General features: G+C 43.1%; 1 pseudogene across 1 annotated transcript; it reads left to right on the forward strand.

Annotated features, from left to right (window-relative positions):
- Positions 1 to 5,319: 5,319 nt before the first annotated feature.
- Positions 5,320 to 7,692, forward strand: LOC309653940 (UBX domain-containing protein 4 pseudogene; annotated as a pseudogene). The gene has a single exon. The product of its transcript is annotated as a UBX domain-containing protein 4 pseudogene (transcript).
- Positions 7,693 to 17,719: the final 10,027 nt, after the last annotated feature.

The following is a 17,719-nucleotide window of genomic DNA, read 5'->3' on the forward strand; positions in this document are numbered from 1 at the left end:
AGTACCCACAGGCCCATCCCCACCCCACCCAAGGAGGCTTCAAGGTCCCATCGTAGAAGGAGTCTTAGCACAGCATCAAAGTGGCTTCTGGCCACACCAGATTCCAGGTTGGAGCCCTACCCGCTACCTCTCAATCTCCCAGATAGCCTTTCTTCTCTGATAACATTTTATTATAAATTATGGATTGTAAAATATAGACCTTTGTTCCTGCATGCACCAGGACCCATTTATACAGATATTCGGGTTCAGAAGTAGAAACAGACTGTGAGCAATGAAAGTGACCCATATGATAGAAACAGTGGTTCTCAAAAAACTGTTTAAGTTGCATAAAATATTTTGTGAGAATTATTACGTAGAAATCCACTTATAGAAAGCAGAGTTTTTACCTTTTCCCCTTCCCCACATGATTGCTTGCCTTTCTGACTTCAGAGCTGTTTGGAAACTACTGTCCAGCCCAGTGGTTCTCAAAGTGTGATCCCTGGACAGGGCATGAACAATGGGAACATGACAGAAATGCAACATGCCAGGATTTTGAATGTGAGACAGGAATTTCAGTCAGAAATTCTGGGCCTGGGGACCAGCAATCCGTTGTTAACGAACCCTCCTGGTGATTCTGACGTGCACTCCAGTTTGAGAACCACTGGCCTAAACCATTCCTTAGCCAAAGGAGGATGTGGAGTTGTTCAAGGTCACTCGGCTGTTGCTGATGGAGCTGGTGCTAGAGCCCGAGTCCACAAGGTGGAGCCATTTCCTGCCTTGCCCCGTAAACACCCCCTGGGGCAGGACCTCGTGCTGTGCATCTCTGCTGAGCACAAAGCCCTGCGGACACTTGGGGCTTACCTGGGGTTTCAGTTATACTCATTCCAGCAAGCCTTCCAGGTGCAGGAAGCTGCTCACCTGCATCTTGCCCGGCCGCTGCGCCTTCCTCTTCTCCCCAGTGACCACAATTGCTGCAAAGTACTGGATCACACGCTTGGTGTTCACTGTCTTCCCAGCCCCGGATTCTCCACTGTTGATTTAAAAGTAAGTGAGAGGGACTTCCCTGGTGGTCCAGTGGTAAAGAACCCGCCTTGCAATGCAAGGGACGCGGGTTCAATCCCTGGTCAGGGTACTAAGATCCCACATGCCGCGGGGCAACCGAGCCCGCACGCCATAACTACTGAGCTTGCGTGCCTCAATTAGAGCCCACGTGCCACAAACTACAGAGCCCACGTGCTCTGGTGCCCACGTGCCACAACTACAGAGCCCACGCACTCTGGAGCCTGTGTGTCACAACTAGAGAAGAGAAAACCCGCCTGCCACAACTAGAGAGAAGCCTGTACACCACAGCAAAGAGCCCGCGCGCCCCAACAGAAGATCCCGAGTGCTGCAACTAAGACCCGACGCACCCAAAAATAAATAAAATATAATAAAGTAAAATAAAATAAAATAAAGTGAGATACACAGACATAGAGAACAGACTTGTAATTGCCAAGGGGACCAAGGAAAGGGGAAATGGAGGACAAATGGATTGAGAGTTTGGGATGAGTAGATGCAAACTATTAGATATAGAATGCATAACCAACAAGGTCCTACTGCATTGCACAGGGAACTATATTCAATACCTTGTGATAAAACAAAATGGAAAAGAATATGAAAAGGAATATATGTGTATAACTGAATCACTTTGCTGTACAGCAGACATTAATACAACATTGTAAATCAAGTATACTTCAATAAAATAATTTTTTTTAAAAAAGTAAGTGAGCTAAAGGAGAGCAGAAGGAATGGACAGCCCCTTCCAAGTCATCATGGCAACAACACAGGTTACTCACGTGATGAGGATGGACTCGTTGTCTCGATCTAGAAATGCAGAAGGAAGCAGGACAGAATAAATAAACAACATACAGGCAGGATATACAAATCAGGCAACATTGGGGGTAGACAGAGCCCATGAGTTCTAGTTCTGGCTTTGCCATTAACTAGTGATGTAATGATTTGGGCATGTCGAATCTTCTTTGAGACAATTTGTGCAAATTTCCCAAATGCTGGATGTGTAATGTGGGCAGCATGAGAAGTGAACGGTGAGTCCCACAGTGTGGAAGTTATTCGTGTTCACAGATCTTTACCTCCTCAATAGCACTTTCTTATCTCCCTTTTCAACAAAGAAAGCAAGTCTCAGACTTAGAACTTGTAAGAAGCCACAGCTTCTAATTAGAATTTATGGACACTGATTTGTTGTCATTGCCTTTTTCTTTCACCTTTACTTTCTACTTGTGGACAGTGACCGTGATTTTCCATTTACAAGAGTGTTATAGGTTGAATTGTGTTCCCCCCAACAAACTAATATGTTGAGGCCCTAACTAACCCCCAGTACCTCAAAATGTGACCTTATTTGGAAATAGGGTCATTGCAGATGTAATTAGTGAAGATGAGGTCATACTGGAGTAGGTGGGCCCCTTATCCAATATGACTGGTGTCCTTATAAAAAGAGCAATTTGGAGACAGATGAGAACACAGTGTGAAGATGAAAGTGCAGATCAAGGTGATGATTCTATAAGCCAAGGGATGGCAAGGTTGGCCAGCAAACCACCGGAAGCTGGGAGAGTGGCCTGGACCACATTCTCCCTCTCGGCCCTCAGAGGGAACCAACTCTGCTGACACCTTGATCTCAGACTTTCAGGTTCCAGAGCTGTGACACAATGCATTTCTGTTGCTTAGGCCACCCAGTGTGTAGTACTTGGTTACGGCAGTCCTAAGAAACTAATACTAATAGTGATATTATTCTTCCTTTTTTTAAAAAATAGTTTTCCTCCAGATCAAAGGGCAGATTTGTTCGGTTCCTATTTTATTTTTATTTTTGGCCACGCCACGTGGCATGTGGGATCTTAGTTCCCTGACCAGGTATCGAATCCGTGTCCCCTGCAGTGGAAGCACAGAGTCTTAACCATTGGACCGCCAGGGAATTCCCTATTCTTCCTTTTTGAAATGGATGGAACTTCAGTCACTATAAGGAAAGATTTTAAATATGCAGAAATGGCCAGGATTGCGAATGTGACATTGGAATGGCTGAAGTTTGGGCCACATTGTCCTGGATGACTTTTAAGCATCTTCAGATCTCAGATACTTGCTTCTACTTCTTCTCTCTGCACCAAGTCAAATCAGGTGAAAGTTGAACAGACCGAAGTGATGTTAGGCATGACAAGGGTGACAGTATTACCACATCTCTGCTATTTCATCTGCTATTTTGGAAATTTAAGGAGGAGAAAGAGGGAACCTGAGAAAACAGGTGAAGGGAAGTTGCTGTGCCCATTTCTCCAACTTTGCATTCCTAAGTGGCTACTAATATAGTCTCTCTTCCAAGTGTGTTACTGTTGGGGGTTTCTTTGGAGGTGGGGGCAGCGCATCTCCTTGTGCTTCACATCCACCCCCAGAGAAGCATGTACTTAGTGTGGCTTCAGTCCCAAGCTCTGGCTTAAGAACCGTGACTGGTAATGGAAGATACTGCGCCCCTGGCTTTCCATCCTGACATCCTCTGAATCTACTGAGGTCACTTTGGTCATTGCACCGTTTGGATGACCAAAGCCTGTGAAGGGCTCGAGTAATTACCTAAGAACCAGTGCAGTTAAAGGACTTGAATACTTCACTAAAACTATTTTTTAAAATATGGATTAAAGAAATTACTCACCAGTCAACATGAACTGATAGGCATTGTCAGAGATGGAGAAGATGTGGGGCGGGGCCTCCTGGTGCTTTTTGCCTCTGTAGGCCATCACCACCTCAGGGTTGTACACCGGCAGCCACTGGTAGGGGTTGACGGTGACACAGAAGAGGCCTGAGTAGGTCTGAGAAAATCAGAAAATTCAACCTATGGATCTTGACTTTACTAAGAGAAGGAAATGGAATAAAGAGAGGTTGAAGGGTACTCACGTAGATCATCCAGGCTGCGTAACGCTCTTTGAGGTTGTACAGCACTCCTGGCTCGTGTAGGTGGGTCATCATGGCCATGTCCTCGATCTTGTCAAATTTGGGAGGGTTCATGGGGAAGACTTGGTCACTGTTCAGAGTGAGTGTCTGGATATTGAGAGGAAAAATCACATGATGAGTGGGAGAGCCGATGTGGTGACCTACCAGTGGGGTGAAAATGGTGAGATATTGTGGTGAGATTACCCCATTACCGTGGTTAACTTTATGGATCATTTCTGTGCCCAGAGATGATCCGTAAATAACTGTTCTTGATAAATCGAAGACTGGTCAAACTGTATAACCAATTCTGGTCTGATGCCCCCAAGTCAGCATGCCATTCTGTGTGCCAGAAGAGGGTTACAGGTGTGCAAAGTTATAGAGCCCTTCAGCCTCAGGGTGGCCAGGTGGAACTCAGGATGGCCAAGGCCACAGCAGCTTGCCTCTGTTTACCCCATTTGCTATGAGTGCTGCAATGAGATCAAGCTTGGAAGATTGGAAAAAACTCTTCCAGTGTGTTCTGTAAATCTCCACCTCAATACCTCTGCTCATGTGGGTCCCTTTGTCTGGAATATATCTACATTGAAATTACATCTAGCAACCTTCAAAGCTCTTCTGAAGTGCCACCTCTTCCATGACCTGTTTCTGCTCTCCCCTGTCTTTTCAAGGCTTCCAGAATTCCTTGCACCACTGCCCTAATAGTTAAAACATTTGGACTTGAAGCATGGTCCATGCCTGAACAGTATTTTGAGACTATTACCTAATTTTCCCCTCTCTGTTTTCCCTCCCCTTTAAGCATACAACTGGCACTCCATTACTCAGGAAAGGTAGAAAATAGGGCATAAAAGCGAGAGAGCCTGTAAGCCTTTCTAGCGTTTGTTTTCCAAAAGCCCGAATCCTCAGAAGAGCTTTGAGGGTTTTACCGAAAAGATAAAAGGGAGGAGATTTGTTGATATAGACCAAATCTCTTGAGGAAAGGAAGCCCTTCTGCCCCACCACCCTAAACTAGAGAGAGAGGGACATCCAAAATAGCATAAGGGAGATGGAAAAAATCTGTGTGTCCTGAAGGTTCAGAAACTGGGGAGCTCCTTCCACTTCCGGGACTGCAGGGCCTGCGGTCTCCCGGGCTCCCGCACGCACCGACTTGCCAACGAGACAAAGGATGGGGGCGCGCTGCCAACGGCGACGCGTGGCGTCATGCGTCGCGGGGCGCGCCTCGGCCTGCTCGCTTGCACGCGTCCTGGGAGCCGCTGACGGGCCTGCGCGCCGGTGCGGAGCCGGAGGCGGGCCGCGGGGGCCCAAAGACGGAGAGAGCGGGGCCAGCTCCGGCACCGAGGCGGCAACACGCCGAGCGAGTGCCTGTGCCCGAGGGCAACGATGCTGTGGTTCCAGGGCGCCATTCCGGCCACCATAGCGTCGGCCAAGAGGAGCGGCGCGGTCTTCGTGGTGTTCGTGGCAGGTGAGGATGAACAGGCTACACAGATGGCTGCAAGTTGGGAAGATGAGAAAGTGACAGAAGCCTCTTCAAACAGTTTTGTTGCTGTGAAAATCGATACCAAAAGTGAAGCCTGCCTACAGTTTTCACAGATCTATCCTGTAGTGTGTGTTCCATCCAGTTTCTTTATTGGAGACAGTGGAATTCCCTTGGAAGTAATAGCAGGAAATGTTCCTGCAGATGAACTTGTTACCAGAATCCACAAAGTCCGGCAGATGCACTCGCTAAAAGGTGAAATATCAGTGGCAAATAGTGGCCAGTGAGAAAGTTCAGTCTCTACTCCATCCACCTCATTTGATCAGAACAACACTTCTGAAAACTGTCAGTCCAGAAATGTAGAGCTCTGTGAGACACCACCCACTTCTGATACAAAGTCAGATTCTGCAACAGGAGGAGAAATTTCAGGCCAGGCCACTGTGTCTCCAGAGCCTGGTGGATGTTCAAATCAGAGACCTACAGAGGAGCTCACCGCCAGAGTGGAAAGAATAACCAAACAACTTGAAGAAAAGAGAGAAGAGAAAAGGAAAGAGGAAGAACAGAGAGAGATTAAGGAGGAAATTGAGAGGAGGAAAACTGGAAAAGAAATGTTGGATTATAAAAGAAAGCAAGAAGAAGAATTAACAAAAAGAGTGTTAGAGGAAAGGAACAGAGAAAAGGCAGAAGATAGGGCAGCTCGAGAGCGTATAAAACAGAAGATTGCACTGGACCGTGCAGAGAGAGCTGCTCGTTTTGCAAAGACAAAGGAAGAAGTAGAAGCTGCTAAAGCTGCTGCCCTGCTGGCCAAACAGGCAGAAATGGAAGTCAAGAGAGACTCTTCCACAACAGAAAGAAGCAGTGTTGTGAGAATTCAATTCCGTCTTCCTGATGGTTCTTCCTTCACAAATCAGTTCCCTTCTGATGCTCCTCTAGAAGAAGCAAGGCAGTTTGCTGCACAGACTGTTGGCAACACTTACGGTAATTTTTCATTAGCAACAATGTTTCCCAGGAGGGAATTTACCAAAGAAGATTATAAAAAGAAATTACTGGATTTGGAACTTGCCCCAAGTGCTTCAGTGGTACTGTTGCCAGCAGGAAGACCAACTACATCCATGGTACATTCTTCCAGTGGCGACTTTTGGACATTCTTGGGGACAGTACTTTACCCATTCTTTGCCATCTGGAGATTGATTAGCAACTTCTTATTTGGTAATCCTCCTCCTGCACAGACCTCAGTGAGAGCAGCATCATTGGAATCCTCAAACCTTGCATCCTCTAGCAACTCAGAAAAAAGGGAACCAGTCAGAAAAAGAGTGCTGGAGAAACGGGGGGAAGACTTTAAAAAGGAGGGCAAGATATACAGATTGAGGACTCAAGACGATGGTGAAGATGAAAACAACACTTGGAATGGAAATTCTACTCAACAGATGCAGTGTGACAAGGACAATATGTGCAGTAATCATTGTTTCTCTTATGATTTAATTCAACTAAAATTCTACTGGAGAAGTGGGACTGCTTTATGTTTTCCAACTCATCTACAAAGTGTCTCTTTATTCCTGCTTAGTGGCTTAAAGTTGTTTAACCTCAGATAAGTCAAGAGATAAAATAACTGGCTGCTAGGTCCTTGTATATGGTAACCAACTGCTAGAAGCCTAAAATAGCAAAAGGTCTGCGACAGCCTCTCTTTATCAGCTTTCTTGTTTAGTATTTCATATGCCCATTAGCCCTGTGCTCTCAGATGATATGTTTTGTTTAGGGCTGTTTTGCTCCAGAACTCCTCAGCCCACACAAAGTAACTGGTGTGTCACTGAATAATTTGATCTTGAGTCAGAGCGTTTTAACTAGCCAATCAGATGATAATTTGGGTTTAACTTTTCTCTTCTTGCTCATCAGCTGCAAGCAAAATCTTGTAGTTTTTAATCTTACTTAAACACTGGATAAAAAAATCTTTTCCAAAAAAAAAAAAAAACAAAGAAACTGGGGCTTGTTTCTTAGCAATCCTTCAGGGGGGCAGTGACACCCCATGTGGTATTACTGAAAATGTGGCATGGCTCTGGGGAGGGGACCCCAATAGTAACTCCAGAAAATTTATTTCCGGCCCTGTGAAAAGAGGCTGACACCAGAGGTTAAGTTTAATAATAACAATCATCATCATCATCATCGTCATCATCATCTGTCTTGTATGCTTGAATTTGTGAACTGCGATTCATACCTACCATGTACTCTTTTTTTAAAAAATTATTTTATTTATTTATTTTTGGCTGCGTTGGTTCTTCCTTACTGCACACGGGCTTTTCTCTAGTTGTGGCGAGTGGGGGTTACTCTTCGTTGCGGTGCACGGTCTTCTTATTGTCATGGCTTCTCTTGTTGCAGAGCACAGGCTCTAGGCACACGGGCTTCAGTAGTTGTGGCGCACGGGCTGAGTAGTTGTGGCTCACGGGCTCTAGAGTGCAGGCTCAGTAGTTGTGGCACACGGGCTTAGTTGCTCCGCGGCATGTGGGATCTTCTGGGACCGGGGATTGACCCCGTGTCCCCTGCATCGGCAGGCGGATTCTTAACCTCTGTGCCACCAGGGAAGTCCCCATACCCACCATGTACTCTTGATTCCTACACTAGATGATAAACTTTGGGGAAGCGGGACTGAGATTTGCTCATATTTGCAGAGTGATAGGCACTGTGACCTAGACATGGTGCGTGTTCAGTAAGGATTGAATTGAATGGTGCTCTGTAATTCTCTGCATTAAATTAGGCATTGCCTCTGGAGCTCCCTCTGTAAGTCACTCTGCAGCCTAGAGAGTTCTATTTGGTATATTCGCCCATCCAGCAGCAATCTGTATCAATCTCTCCCTTAAACAGTCCAAACTCTTCCACCACCACCTTCCCCTTTCTCCAAAGCAAACATCATAAAAACTCTCAAAGCCCAAGTCCTCGAAGGAAAGAGCCAGAGGAAAGGTATGTGCCATGGCAGTTTTTACCTGCGACTTCACTCAGAGTAGATCAATGTGAGTCTTGTTCTATCTTCAGATTCCTATGGGCCAGCATGCAATTTCTACTATTCTACTCCAAAGGCAAAGGGGGATGCCCATGTTAGCAAGGACATCTGAGATCAACACTTACCCGGTTGTCGAGGGTCTCGACAGTGACTTTGTCATTTTCCTTGCTCTGGATCATACCTTTCACATAAAATTCCTTATCATCCACTGCAAAGCAAGCTTTCTTAGAATCAAATGGGCGATTTTGAGCCTCGATTCTCTCCTTCTCTGATTTCCACAGGTAGGGAGCTGCTTCTCCAAAAATGGCCATCTCTGCATCAGAGCTCATGACTGCAGGGGCTGGGAAGACCAGGGCTGCTGAGTCTGGAGCTTTGGGAAACTCCATCCTGTTATTTCCATTCAGACAGGGGGCCAGATTCAAAAGTTCCTGGGATTAACTTACGTTCTGAGGAATCCAGGACCTGGTATAGGGGCCTAGATTGGGCAAGTGGGGGTGAGCTAAAGGAGATATTTTACTCCAAGAAAAAAGTTTGAGGGGACATCTCTTAGTCCAGCTCCAGGTGTGGAAGTCTAAACCAATTAGAGGAAGCCAAGCTGAGCCTAATAAAGGAGGCCTCAGAAAATACTTCCTTAATTACACATCACATTTGAGCCTCATGATCTCGGTGTCATTCCCAAATCTTAAGGGTGTCTGAAAAGAATTACTGGAATGTTGATAATTCCTAGTAGAAAGTTCAGATAGCCCAGTGAAAAGTAATGACTTGAACATAAAGTACTGCCACACTTGTTTAGCCAATTACAGGCAACAAGGTGATAGGAGACATTATGGCCTAGTGCAATGGTTCCAAAATTTAACATGCACCAGAATTACCTGGAGAGCTTGTTAAAACACAGATTTCTGGGCCTCACCCCCAGAGCTTCTGATTCAGTAGGTATGGGATGGGGCCTGAGAATATGCATTTCTAGCAAGTTCTTAGGCAATGCTGGTGGTGTATTCATCAGCTGATGGTGAATTCATCATTGTGGTCCAGGGACCACACTCTGAGAACTGCTGGTGTAGGGCCTTCTGACTCCAAGAGTGGTCCTTGAACATGTTGCATCAGCATCACCGAGGAGTTGTTAGACATTCAGAATCTCAGAACCACCCCGCATTACAAAACCAGAATCTGCACTTTAACAAGATCTCCAGGTGATTTCTAGGCATAGTAGAGTTGAGAAGTACTGGGCTTAAGGCAGGGGTTTCCAAACTTTAGTTATGTGTAGCAGTGTCGGGGTGTGACAAACAGTGTTTAATTAAATATCTGCTTTAGAACTCACTGCTCAGCGTGTGTGTGTGTGTGCATGTGCGTGTATGGTGTGTTTATGTATCTTTCTGCCTCTCTCTCTCTGTCCACCCTCCCGCTCATACCCCCCGTCACTTCTTTCCAAACCATCCCCTTTCACAGACCTTCTCTTTATGTGTTTTCCTTGCTTAGAAGCTAGAAAATTTGGCTTAAAGTCCCGGCACTGAACTTGGTCAAACCACTTAACTTCTTTGGGCCACTAATTTCACTTAAAATGAAGAAGCAAGCCTAGCTCATTTCTAAGGCCCCTGCAGGTTGTGTGACTTTTCTGGTTCCTTTTCCTCATCTGCATTTGCTTTTCCTGTTCCCTCTGGACCTCTTCCCCTATCCTTCCTGACCCTCTACTTCTTTTCCCCACAACTCTTCCCCTTCTCCCTTTCTTTCTCTGCTTTTTCTTTTCCATACATTCTTCTGTAAGTGACCATAAAATGGAGTTCAATTACACACATGTATCCCCATATCTCTCTTAAGAAAGAGTTCATATGTTTTGAATAAAGCCTTTTATGTGTCCTATTAAAAGTGGGAAAATTGAACATTTTATGGTTGTCTCTTGGAACTTCCCCCACCCTCAATGTTACACTTTATGAAATTACTCTTCATTGGTAACTGACTGTTGTTTCAATATCCCTCCTTGAGATTCTGGGGGGATCTAGTCCTACAGAAAGAGGAGCAACTGCTTCCCTCTGGATCTTATTCAGGATAAGTTGCATTTCGATGTTACTTTGGCCAGCGGGTCTGCTGAACCATCTGTGTGCTCGTGGTTAAGTTTTCATAGTTAAGAGATTGGAACTCAATATAGCACCGCAAAGAGGACCTCTGGCTTGCAGGCTTCATGCAGTTTAAATTTTCTCAGTTACTGCCTGATGGAGAGGAAGAATTCATCCATATTGTTTCCTCATCTGTGAAGATAGTCCCTACTTCTGTGGCTTAAGTGAGTTTTACGACAGCAGCAGTTCTCAAGCTTTGTTTTCTCAGAACCCCTTCACACTCTTAAAAACCATTGAGAACCCAGTGAGTTTGGGTTTTGCAGGTCATATCTACCAATATTTATGGTATTAGAAGTCAAAATTGAGAAAATCTAATTCATTTAAAGTTCCTATCAAATTCATTGCATGTTAACATTAATGACATATTTTTATGAAAATGACTATCTTTTCCAAAACAAAAAAATTAGTGGCAAGAGTACTTTTGTTTTTCATTTTTGCAACTCACTTTAATGTCTGCTGAGTAGAAGATGGATGGGTTTTCATGCTTGCTTCTGTATTCTGTCTGTTGCTGTATGGTTTTTTGTTTTTTTGTTTTTTGTTTTTTGGTTAAAGTAGATATAGAAAATCTTTCACAGATATATAATTTGGAAAAGGAAAGAGTATTTTAATTGCCCTTGCACATAATTGTGGAAATTCTTTTTAGATACTATACCAAAACTTGACACGTGCTAGTTTCTGTGGTAGTTCCTTAAAGGCTAGTTGCAATGTGGAATCTGAAACCATATCAACAAACATTATGATCTGTTGGTCTGTGCTGAACTTTGAATGAAACTTTTACCCATGTGTAAACATCATACATTGATCATTTGGAAAATATTGTTCACTGAATTATACAGAACTTCCAAATATTGGCACGTTTCATTATACAGTATAAAATATCACAATCATTAATATCAGTACTGATCTCATTAGAAAATTAAAATATTAGGACGTTGTCAAGCTAATGATAGTAGATACAAGTCTTCCAAAGTTTTAATTTTTGCTTGAAAACTCAACTATATCATTAGTAAAAAATACTGTCAGTAGTTTTCCTTGAAAGGATAAACACACTTCACTGCTTTTTGAGAAACTGTGTGCCAGATATACAAGTCTGAGAAACAATAGTTTGTCTGCTAGTCATTCTTTCAAGTAAAAATGGTGCTTCATGAATCAAGTGGCTGGTTCATCTTGCAACTCAGACAACTGCACATGTGTTTTTCCTTGAGACAAATGTCAAAGTCCAGTGTGCAAAAGGAGTGCTTTTCATGAACTTCCTGTTTGATCATGTAGAATATTATAAAGATGTGGATAAATTTGAGATGTAGTCAAATTAAAACTTTCCATTGCTGCAAATCTTAGGGCATTTTTCAATGAAGCTGGCTTTTTAAAAAATTATTTATTTATTTATTTATATTTATTTTTGGCTGCGTTGGGTCTTTGTTGCGCGTGCAGGCTTTCTCTAGTTGCGGCGAGTGCTACTCTTCGTTGCGGAGCGTGGGCTTCTAATTGCGGTTGCTTCACTTGTTGCGGAGCATGGGCTCTAGGCATGCGGGCTTCGGTAGTTGTGGCACACGGGCTCAGTGGTTGTGGCTCACGGGCTTAGTTGCTCCGCAGCATGTGGGATCTTCCCGGACCACGGTTCGAACCTGTGTCCCCTGCATTGGCAGGCGGATTCTTAGCCACTGTGCCACCAGGGAAGTCCTGAAGCTGGCTTTTTAAATTCAAAAAAATTCTTTTTCACTGTCAGTGTATGGCTGTGAAGAATACTATGACTATTAGTACAGCTTGGTGCCATGTCTTGATTTGTAATAAAGTGTCAGATCGTGTATCCATCCTTGCTTTTGCATGATTAAGTCAACACAGTGAAGAAAGCACATGGCATCTGGGTATTATGAAAATTGTTTTGACCTCATGTACCTCTTGAAAAGTTCTTAGGAATCTCCAAGGATCCATGGGCCAAAGTTTGAGAATGGTTGCACTATAGTGTGAGGGAATCTCATCAGGCTGCAAGTGTATGATCTGATGTCATTTAGCTTGACTTAGTGTTCAGCCTGCTACCCAAAGTTTTGAAAGTTGATCCACATCAAAATCATCTGCAACAGAATCTCTGTGGTTGGGACTGAGGAAACTGAATTGTTCTCAAGGGCCTCAAACACAGTGATGTTTGGGAGCATTATTTTGCTTTTATAAAGCCACTCTTTCCAAAACCATGGCATAGTCCCAATGGTCAAATACAAAATGATTTTAGGCAACTATTTCTTAATTTTAATAGTTATATTAAAGTCTATTACCTTATTTTAGCAAAATGTAAGATGCCATTGATTGTAAGATAACCTATTTTGTGTCCCACTAATAAAGGAAAACACCCTGCTCATTACAGTACTCCTTTCATTGATTATAAGATGCATCCCAAGTTTAGAGATAATATTTTGTGAAAATGTGAAGAAAGTTAGAATAAAATAGAATAATATGTGCTAACGACTTAGAGACAGTGAAATATCTGTTTATAGTAGTGATATAAAGCAGTGTTTCTCAAACTTTGGTGGGCATAGGAATCCAACTGGGAATCTTGTTGAAATAGATATTCTGATTCAGCAGATCTGGAGTAGAGTTTGAGATTCTGAATAGCTAAATGTCTCAGCTGATCCTGAGATAGACTGTACAGACTTTCATAGCAAGCATATAGGGTAACTTTGAAAAACACATCTAAGAAGAAAAAGGAATCAAGGTAAATCAAAATATTAAGTGAATTAGCAGTATTAGCAGTACTGGTCTTAAATGGGTATTGCAAAATTTGTGATAGTAGTATAAGAATGAAGTCTGAAGTTGGGGAAGGACTACAATGACTCATGGTCAAACTATACCTTTAGGTCTCTTAGAAAAACAAGACTTTCCGTCTGGGATTCAAGTCACTGCGTGTGTTGAGGTGAAGATTTTTCTTCTTCCACCCACAGCTCTAACCATGACTCAGAATCCAGTATCTCCTACTTTTACTGCCTAGATGATGCATGAGTTGTCTCAGCGATATTCTTGCAAATGTGTTGTCCAGCCTACTCAAATGCCTTCAAGATGACTTTTTTCCCTTTTGAAAATTTTGGAAAATCATTTGGGGTAGTTTCTGCAGGCCAAAGATACTTCTTGCTTTAAACTGAAATCTGGCTCTCTGTGACTTCAGGATGTTTGATCCTCCTTTCGGCTCTTGGTAACAACAGAAAGAGTTCAAACCTTCTCCCCACAAGACAACTCTTCACCCATTTGATGGCTGCTCTGGGTTCTCCTTAGCTTTTTTTTTTTTAAATGTGGACCATTTTTCAAGTCTTTATTGAATTTGTTACAGTATTGCTTCTGTTTTATGTTTTGGTTTTCTGGCTGCAAGGCATGTAGGATCTTAGCTCCCCGACCAGGGATTGAACCTGGAAGGCAAAGTCTTAACCACTGGACCTCCAGGCAAGTCTCTCCTTAGCTTTTTCTTTTCCAGGCTAAGTAGCCCCAGTGCTGTCTTTATCTGTTTTTTCCGTGATGTGCTTCTGCATCTCCTTTACCATCACAGTGAGCTCACTCCTGTTAATCTCTTAAGTGTGACATCCAGACCACATGTTGTCCTCCATCAGCATGTGCCCTCACCTCTCCTGACCTAGGTGTCATGCCCGAGGTGGTGACTGCCCTCTGGCAGCCTCCTCACACCGATGGCTCACCACTCACTGTCAAGCAAAGCCCCTCAACGCACGCTGTGTGAGTCCGGTTGCTAAGTCAGATCTTGTCCCCATATTTATACAACTGTACTCTGGGACCCAGGGCTAAAACCATGTATTCCTGGCTGATAAAACTTTCCCTTGTTAGGTCTCATCCAACTCTCTTGGCATGACTCATGGTGTCCCTGGAAACTCTACCCCCAGAAAGTCCCCTAATTATCTGCTTCTTGGTTTTGAGAGCTTGACCTGCTTCCAGCCCTACACAGCTGTGTCCCTCCAAACATCCCCTCTGTTCCTGCCTTTAGGGGTCTTCCAATGGCGATGGCCATCCCAGTCTCCCTGACCCTCAGCACCACCTTCTGAGTGCTCCCCAACCCCTCTTACTGCTGTCAGTGCGCTATGACACTGCTCTCAACTTTCAGCCCTCTCCTGGGAATTTCTCAGCTACTGCATCTTGTCAGCAATGGTGTGGTCATGACTTAATTATACTTTGGTTTTCTTGGTCCTAATTCATCTAGAATTACTTCCAATAAACACAAATCTTGAGGTGGGGAAGTAATTTTTTTTATTACTACAGTGGACATAGGTTTGAATCCATTTCTCCTTATTCTCTCAGCATCATTTGTGAGTAAAGACACAGCTGAGGGGATTCACGGGTGCGGCCTCTGCTCAAAAAACAGCAAAGTTAGACTTGTGTGAAGACTGAATCTTGAGCCTACGAACATCATGTTTGGGGCCAACCTAAGTATATTGACCTGGAGCTTGTGTGTCAAAGTTCTGCAGTGTGTTTTATTCCTGTTAGTGTGATGAGCAAATTTGGGAAGCCCTGCTTCCTTAGCTGCATATTTTGTAATCTGCCTTTAGAAATACTTAAGTAATGGATTTTAATTTCATCAGTTTCAGATTCCTATGAGTGTGGCAAGAATGAGAATGTGTAAAACACTGTTTGCTAATTTCAATTATTGTATTCCCAATCAAGATGAAAGTGACTCTTACCTTCTTGGTTTCCAAAGCAATGGTTAGTGTCCTTCAGGAATGAAGTGGCTTCTGAGAGAGTGATTCCGGAAATCAAAACTAAACAAAACAAAGAACAAATGAACTATGAAGAGTTTAAATAAATCTAGAAATTGTCCTTTTCTAAGTTTAGCTACATTTAAATAGTACACAGTGGATGGTGTGGGATGGAAATACATTTTCCATTTTTCCCTTCGGTTAAGTCATCATTCTTTAAATAATTGGGTAATTACAGCACTGATTAACAATTTTTTTGAGTATCTTCTGTGTGTGCAAAGTACCATGTCAGCTCCTTAAGGGGGTATAAAAAAGGATAAAGACAGTCTCTACCCTAAAGGAATGCAAAATTTAGGAACAGTTAAGAGAAATGCTCAAATAAATCTTTGAACAAGGAAGAATAATACAAATTCTGTAAGCGTCTAAATGAAGTGTTATGGGGACTTAGAGAGATGATGCTTCCGGCTGAGGGTAGGGGGCCGTGAGGGGTCAAAAAAGAAAGGAGGGAAGGAGGGGAATGATCCGGATTGTAACTTGGATGCTTTTAGACCAGAAGTTGAATTCTTTGGCAATGAGAGAAAAGTTGTGAATTATGGGCAAGACTTCTTTAAGAGGTCTAGGAAGGGCACTCTCTTAAATATCCTATATTCTCTTGGAGAAGATGAAGGTAGGGTAGCTGATAACTTACTTGGGACTAAGGAATCTCAGTCCAGAAGTTGATAACCTACATGAAGATCTCAGGATACCATAAGAGTCTGAATAATTTTCAATATCAAATTTAACTTAAACTTCCCATTTACCACACAGTACTTTTATGGAACCTGGGGAACATGTCGTGAAATACCATTTAGGCAGGAAGAGACATTTCAACACTTGCTTTCCTACTTTGGTCGCGTACTCTTGGTCTCTACCTTTTATGAGTCTCTAATAATCTCCAACTATATCCTAAAATTCTCACAACTTTCTCAGGAAAAGATTAAATGATTAAGTATCATATTCTGAATCCTTGGTTCAAACGAAATCACACTTGGAGGCAGAACCTCGGTTTTCTAATGCCAGCTCTGTAAAGTAGCTGTTGTAATTTCCTTGAGCTTTGGTTTCCTTCTGTAAATGAGACAGATGGACCAGAAAATCCCCAAGATTTCTCTTAACCCTGTGAATGTACGACAGAAGGTATTCTGGTGAAGATGGTGGCCAGAAATCAAAGCATCGCAAGCTCCTAAAGCTGTAGAATCCCTCTGAGGGATGCTCCTGCAGTGTCAGACATGACCCAGCCCAAAGTCCACAAGGCATGCCATGCATGAGCAGTCTGGAAACTGGTCATTAATAAGCAAACTAGGATGCATTCTGAGATGAATAAAATGCATGGGAGAATTTCTTCCCGCAATCATCTCCCAGAAGTCCTGACATAAGAAAAAAATTTACATAACCAGCCACAAAAATTTCAAATAATACTTCAAGGCAATCACAGAAGAGATATCACAAATTGGCATGTTTATTTGTTAACTGCAATTATAATACTGACCTAAACAATTAGAGGGGTAAGCACGTATTATATTCAGCTTTATATCCTGCAGGTTAGTTTTTTTTTTGGTGTCATAATTGCTCATATTCTTGTGTTTTTACTCTTTGTAGAAGCTTCTTGAAAGGCCTCGCCATCTTATCTCCCATATTGCCCTTAACACAGTTCCTTACGCTTAGTAGGCCCTCAGCAAAGGCTGCTGTGTTGCCTTCTCTCCTCTCCAGGTAACCTGATCAGGTATAATCACAGCTACATGGAGCAAAAAAGCGGGCACTTGCGAGCACTTACCTTGCGATGCTGTGGTCGAAGCAGTTTCGAAAGTGTGGCCCCCCAGCTCCCTTTATACTCCCAAATGCGCAAGCCCAGCACTCTAACGTGGCTGTATTGGGGGATCACCATTTACTCCTTAGATGTAAATGCATCGTAGCCCTGATCTTTCACTCTTGTTAAGTTACTTGGATAAATGACCTGCGGAGGCTGTATAATGCCAAGTCAGCTGCGTAGGGATTTTGACGTTGGACACAGATCTTTGAGACTTAGAGAGTCCTAGAGGCCGAGCAGAACTGGGGCAGAGTGTGCTAAGAAGGTCAGTGAAGGGCAGAGCCACAGGGTGAATTGTCAAGCGATGGATGATCAATAGCATGGATACTAAGTACGTCTCCTTTACCCAGCATCGTAAACATGAGGTGGTGTGCGCCTCTTCTCAGAAATCTCCGGAAAACATAAGATTGGCCATTTAACACATCCATTCTTTTTTTTTTAAACATTATTTTTTAATTGAAGTATATTTGATTTACAATGTTGTGTTAGTTTCAGGTGTACAGCAAAGAGATTCATGTATACACACACACACACACACACACACACACACACACATCTATCTATATATTCTTTTTCAGATTTATTTCCCTTATAGGTTATTACAAAATACTGAGTATAGTTCCCTGTGCTATACAGTAGGTCCTTGCTGTTTTTCTATTTTATATATAGTAGTGTGTA

This window comes from Balaenoptera physalus (genome assembly GCF_965194825.1).
Source record: "Balaenoptera physalus genome assembly, contig: HAP1_SCAFFOLD_1517, whole genome shotgun sequence".
NCBI lineage: Eukaryota > Metazoa > Chordata > Mammalia > Artiodactyla > Balaenopteridae > Balaenoptera > Balaenoptera physalus.